The sequence below is a fragment of the Lactuca virosa genome, chromosome 3 (genome assembly GCF_052849685.1).
Source record: "Lactuca virosa cultivar CGN04683 chromosome 3, Lactuca_virosa_CGN04683_v6, whole genome shotgun sequence".
Classification (NCBI taxonomy): domain Eukaryota; kingdom Viridiplantae; phylum Streptophyta; class Magnoliopsida; order Asterales; family Asteraceae; genus Lactuca; species Lactuca virosa.
This window is the reverse complement of record NC_136428.1, coordinates 376,212,684-376,219,499: the sequence shown is the minus strand read 5'-3', so window position 1 is coordinate 376,219,499 and position 6,816 is coordinate 376,212,684.

Here is a 6,816-nt window from a genome sequence, read left to right as displayed (position 1 = left end):
ATGATATCAGCCGGACAAATACATGGAACAATGTCTTACTTATTGTCTAGCAGTTGTTTCTCGATTTCCGATTTGTTTGACAAAGAACTTAACTGAACACATCAATTTAGTTCTGACCGGGCCCGGTACATGGGTCAACACAAAATCATCGAGGGGCCCAGATATCGCTTCTATTTCTAGAAGGAACAGATAAACTTCGACTCATATGCTTGTTCTACTACTTATAGAATTGCACACAAAGGCACATTTTATAACATCAAGTTACTGATGCGTTTACGTGCAATCAATGCACAACCAACTCATAGGTAACAACTCATATCTCTAGGTTTGAAGACTTATATGATATTACCGTCTCACGATCACTCGAGATAAATTCCATGAAGTGATACAAGTGAGCGTGGGTTTATTCCAATACTCATAACTTATGAGTACTCATGAATGTTGTAGCAACCATTGCTATGGCTAAACACCTTTAGTCATCTACAATCCCAATTCATGACAGTCTTGATTCATACCTACTTCCGACATATGACCGACTGTGGAGAGTTTGAATAAATTAATTATTCTGGAAGTCAAAACATGCGAAACTGAAACAATAGTAAATAATTGACAATGATAGCAACACTTTACTCATAAATAAATCACAAATTTTATTCATCATCAAACGTCAATTACATTTTACAAGTTTCAGAAAAGGCTATCTAATCTGTAAAACTAATATCGTCCCTCAGCCCGATGCGCCTCGTATGCTGCAAATGCTTCACCCTCGTCAGTCCCTTCGTAAGGGGATCCGCAGGGTTCTCATCTGACGATACCCTCTTTGCCACGAGGAGTCCCTCTTCTATCTTGTGTCTTATGAAGTGATATTTTCTGTCAGTGTGTCGGGATCTGCCATGATCTCTTGGTTCCTTGGCTAAGGCAACCGCACTATTGCTGTCACAGAAAATCTCCATAGGCTCCTTAATAGCTGGTACAACTCCAAGGTCTCCAATGAAGTTCCTCAGCCATATCGCCTCCTTTGCTGCTTCACTCGCTGCTATCTACTCTGATTCACAAGTCGAATCAACTACAGTCTCCTGTTTGGAACTCTTCCAAGTGATTGCCCCTCCATTTAAGGTAAAGACCCAGCCCGACTGAGAGCGGAAGTTATCCCTATCAGTCTGAAAGCTAGCATCACAATACCCTACTACTCTCAAGTCATCACTCCCACCAAGGGTAAGGATCCAATTCTTAGTCCTCCGCAGGTACTTGAGAATATTCTTTACCGCAGTCCAATGAGCCTTGCCAGGGTTCCCCTGATATCTGCTGACCATGCTCAAAGTGAAGGCCACATCAGGACGGATACAAGTCATAGCATACATGATCGAACCAACAGCGGAAGCATAAGGTAATCGACTCATCTCAGCTATCTCATCTTCTGTACTCGGGCTCTGAGCCTTGCTCAGTTTGGCATTGCTTTGGATCGGTAATTCTTCTTTCTTGGAATTCTGCATGTTGAACCTTTTCAACACCTTATCCAAGTAGATACTCTGACTAAGTCCAATTAGTCTTTTACTCCTTTCTCTTAATATCCTTATGCCTAGGATATAGGTAGCTTCTCCAAGGTCCTTCATAGCAAAGCACTTCCCAAGCCAGGACTTAATCTCCTGCAAGGTTGGGATGTCATTTCCTATGAGTAGTATGTCATCCACATACAGTACCAAAAAGCTAACTATACTCCCACTAGCTCTGACATACACGCATGACTCATCTTCACTTCTTGAGAAACTAAACTCTTTGACCTTCTCATCGAAACAAAGATTCCAACTTCGAGATGCTTGTTTTAATCCATAAATGGATTTCTCAAGCTTGCACACTCTATTAGGGTACTCTGCACTGACAAAACCTTCTGGCTGATTCATGTAAACATCCTCAGCCAACTTTCCGTTAAGGAAAGCGGTTTTGACATCCATTTGCCATATTTCATAATCATGAAATGCAGCAATGGCTAGCATAACCCTAATGGACTTAATCTTTGCTACTGGTGAAAAGGTTTCATCATAATCAATACCCTGAGTCTGAGTAAACCCCTTCGCAACCAGTCGAGCCTTATAAGTGTGCACCTTCCCATCCATGTCGGTCTTCTTCTTGAAGATCCATTTGCACCCGACTGTCTTACGGCCTGGTACATTGTCAACCAAGTTCCAAACTTGATTGTCATACATGGACTGTATCTAGCTGTCCATAGCCTCCTTCCATTTAGCAGACTCTGGGCCTGCCATGGCTTCCTTAACACTGTTAGGTTCATCCAGATTTACCAGTGTACTGTCACTGATAAATGTATCACCTTCCGTAGTAATATGAAATCCATAATAAAACTCAGGTGTGTTCCTAACCCTTGTGGAACGCCTCGGAAGTATAGACTCGTCAGCTGGATCAACAGGAATTTCCTCCTCAAGTTGATTGCTAGTGTCTGAGGTTCCTTCACCAATTGAGTCTTGAATTTCTTCAAGGTCAATTTGCCTCCCACTGTCTCCTTGGTTTATAAATTCTCTCTCTCGAAAGACCCCTCTCCTAGCCACAAAGACCACATTCTCACTGGGTCTGTAGAAGAGGTAACCAAAGGATTTTTGTGGGTAGCCGATGAAAATACACCTTTCACTTCGAGGTTCGAGCTTGTCATGAGTTTTGCGCCTCACGAAAGCCTCGCAACCCCAAACTTGATATGGTCCAAATTGGGAACTTTCCCAGTCCACATTTCATGAGGTGTTTTGGCAACCTTCTTTGTAGGGACTAGATTAAGGATGTGGGCGGCAGTCTCTAAGGCATACCCCCAAAAAGAGATTGGTAGCGAAGCTCGACTCATCATAGAGCGAACCATGTCCAACAAAGTTCGATTGCGCCTCTCAGCTACACCATTCAGCTGTGGTGTCCTGGGAGGTGTCAATTATGAGACAATCCCACACTCCTTAAGATAGTCGAGGAACTCAGTACTAAGATACTCACTACCTCGATCGGATCGAAGCATCTTAATGTTCCTGCCCAATTGATTTTCTACTTCCTGTTTAAACTCTTTAAAACTTTCAAAAGTTTCTTACTTATGTTTGATTAAGTAGACATAACCATATCTACTAAAATCATTAATAAAAGTCACATAATAGCGATTAGCATCCCTTGTGGCGGTTTTGAATGGTCCACATACATCAGTATGTACAAGGTCCAACAAACCCTCACCCCTTGCACAAGTACCAGTGAAGGGTGATTTTGTCATTTTTCCAAGTAGACAAGACTCACAACTATCATCCGACTTGAGGTCGAACGACTCCAAGACTCCATCCTTTTGGAGCTGGCCTATGCGTTTCTTGCTTACATGTCCAAGACGACAATGCCACAAAGATGCTTTATCCAAGCTAGTAGAAAAATCAATACATAATACATTATTTCCTAAATTATCTACAACCGATACAGCTTCATAAACACCATCACAAGGTAATGCTTTAAAATAAAGAACATTATTAAAGAAAGCAATAATACTACCAACTTCATTATCAAAAGAAAAGGTAAAACCTTGTTTGTACAAAGCATGAAAGGAAATAATATTCCTTGCCATTTCAGACGAGTACACACATTTATTCAAATCTAACTTTAACCCACTATCTAGCAACAAAGTATAAACTCCAATCTTGGTAACAGGTGCAACCTTCTTGTTCCCCATGATTAAGTTTATCTTTCCGTGCTCCACATCCTCACTTCTTGGTAGGCCCTGCAAGTCACAACAGATGTGAATACCACAACCTGTATCAAGAACCCAAGAATTAGAATATGGTGAGTTATTAGACAATATAGTGTAAATACCTGCATGGGATGGTTTCACTTTTCCATCCTTGACATCCTCCAAGTACTTTGGGCAGTTTCGCTTCCAGTGCCCCTTATTTTGACAGTAGAAGCATTCAGCATCCTTAGGGATGGCAGAAGGAATGATAGAACCACCTTTGGTTCCAGATGAGGAGCCTTCAAGGGACTTTCCCTTGGTACCCTTCGAAGGGTGCTTCCTCTTCTTCCCTTTGCCTTGCCCGATAGCCAAAACATGGGTAGTAGTAGGAGTAGGAGTAGCAACCGACTTACTCTTAAGACCACTTTCGGCAGTCTTCAGAAGTCCTTGAAGCTTACTGAGTGTGACTTCCTCCTTGTTCATGTGGTATGTCATACGAAATTGATCATAACACGATGGCAAGGAGTGCAAAATGATATCAATTGCCAACTCCTCAGGGAAGTTCACATTTAGTTTCATTAGACGGTCCACATACCTTTGCATTTTCTGCATGTGGCTCGTGATTGGTTCGCTATCCTTCATACGGGTAGTGATCATGGAAGAGATTATTTCATACCGCTCTTGACGAGCACTCTGATGGTACCTTTCCATCAGATCCTGATGCATCTCAAAAGGGTAATAGTCCTCATAGGACTTTTGGAGTTCAGCTGTCATGGTGGCCATTATGATGCATGCCACCTTGGTGCCATCTCTTTCATGTGCCTGATACTCAGCGACCTCCTCAGGAGTAGCAGTGGACTCATCAAGCTCCTTTAGCTCCTTATCGAGGACATATTCCTTGTCCTCGTAACGAGTGACCATCCTGATGTTCCGGATCCAATCCATGAAGTTGGAACCATCAAAGATGACCCTCCCACAAAGGTTCATGAGGGAAAAGGAGCCAGTAGGGTTAGAGCCCGAAGCTTTGTTGTTGGAAGACATCTGAAAAGAAGAAAACAAGTTTAGATTAGACATATCGAATCCTTAATAATACACCCAAATGTAATATTAAGGCTAGGATCCAACACAATATATTATAACTTAGAAGAGGGATGTCGTAATCTAAGCTATAATATATTTTAAGGTAGGTGAATGACGATTCACCAATTTCCACCATGAAAACGAAATGAATTATTAGGTTTAATTGGTTTTTGAAATTCCTAGATTCTTTTGAGATTCATTGAACTTTTCAATGGCATGTTTCAATCTCGATTGTGCCCTTCAAGTTTGGTGACTGGGATGCCGAGGATCACAAAACAAGGTGTGAATAACCATGCAAATTCACTTGGTACCCTTAATATTATCACCTAATCAATGTGCCGGTTAACCACACACACTCCACCGATCTATGACAAACATTAAGTCACCCTTCGTGATACTTACTAGTCCAAGTTAGTGTGCCGGTTAACCACACACGCTCCACCAACGACTTGGTAAGGTACAAAGTGTGAATTTCATGGGTTAGCACCATATTCACATTTTCCTAAAGTAACTAAGATTGGGAATTTATAAAGGGTTTAGTTACTTTATAATATTCATCATACTTTTAATGAGAATTTATAAGTCCTTGTCCTACCCGTTCGGCTAACGACCCTCCACCAGTCAAGCAAGCAGTGGGTGAGAGTGGACACCCATTAAGTTGCCATTTTATAGGCAACAACCTTATACCCACCTTATAGACTGGCTTCGTGAATGAGGCGTACTAGCGGTAAGACGACTTTGATCTTATACATATATATAATAATTAACCATTAATGTTATAAATAGTATAAGGGTTGAATTTTAACTTTTAAAAATCTAAGGGTTTGGAATTAAAGTATACTAAAGTGTGTGTAACTTTACAAATTCCAAAACTTGAGGACAAGTTTTGAAACTATTCAAAACCTTTCATTTCATAACTTATGAATTAAAGGTTCATAAAAATGAAGACTCTTCATTTCCATGTAACTGATGTGTTTTAAGTGTGTGTTTAAAAGAAGTGACCTTTGGATATCCATAACTTGAGGACAAATTATGGACTCCATTAAAACACATAAATGATCAAGAATTAATCCTAAACAATTCAGCAAATAATTCCTATCATCTTCTAAATTCATAAGAACATGAACATGATCATCAAAGTTTCAAGAATTATATGAACACATACAAAGCATGAAATTTTGATATAAGCTATTGTAAATGGATTAGAACAACCATTACACCAACTAAAACAAGTTTTAAAACACCAAAACAGTTTAGGGTAATGTTTCTAGTCCATTTCCAGCAGCAAAAGTCGAAAATCTGCATTCTGAGGCTCCTACTCGCCGAGTGCACGAACCTACTCGCCGAGTAGGATGAGTTTACTCATGAACTCAGCGAGTCCCCCCATGGACTCGGCGAGTTCATCAGGCAGACAGCAACAATTCGACTTTTTTCACTATTTTGCATCAAGTATCAGACAAACAAACCTGGCTCTGATACCACTGTTGGGTTTTGAGCATTCTAACACTTCCTAAGTGTACATGCAACCCTATTAAACCTTGGATCTATGTTTGTCTAAGATACATGCAAAATATTATTTTCCAAGGTTTATAACCTATCTAGCATGGCATGGGGTACTTTTAACCATAAAAGAACTAGATGAATTACATACCTTTTGTTGATTGTTGATTCCTTGGAGTTTGAGAGCCAAGCACCAATAATGTGAATGCCTCAAATGGAAATCACAAATCACCACAAACTTGGAAAAATGTATGAGAGAGTATACTAACTCTTGATTTTGGCCACCACACTTACACACACATTAGTGTCTTTTTCATGCAACATAAGCTTGTTTATATAGTGTTCATGGTTAGGGTGACACCCTAATAACCCATGTCTTTTCCTCTTCCAAGGATCCATGGGTAAAAGCTCCATCGATCATCCATGGACTTCCATATAAGCTTAGCCCATTCCCAAATGAGTGTTAGCCCACACCATATAAATATAATAGCCCATGATTTAATTAGTCTTCCTTTTAATCACTAAATTAATTCATAATTAATTCA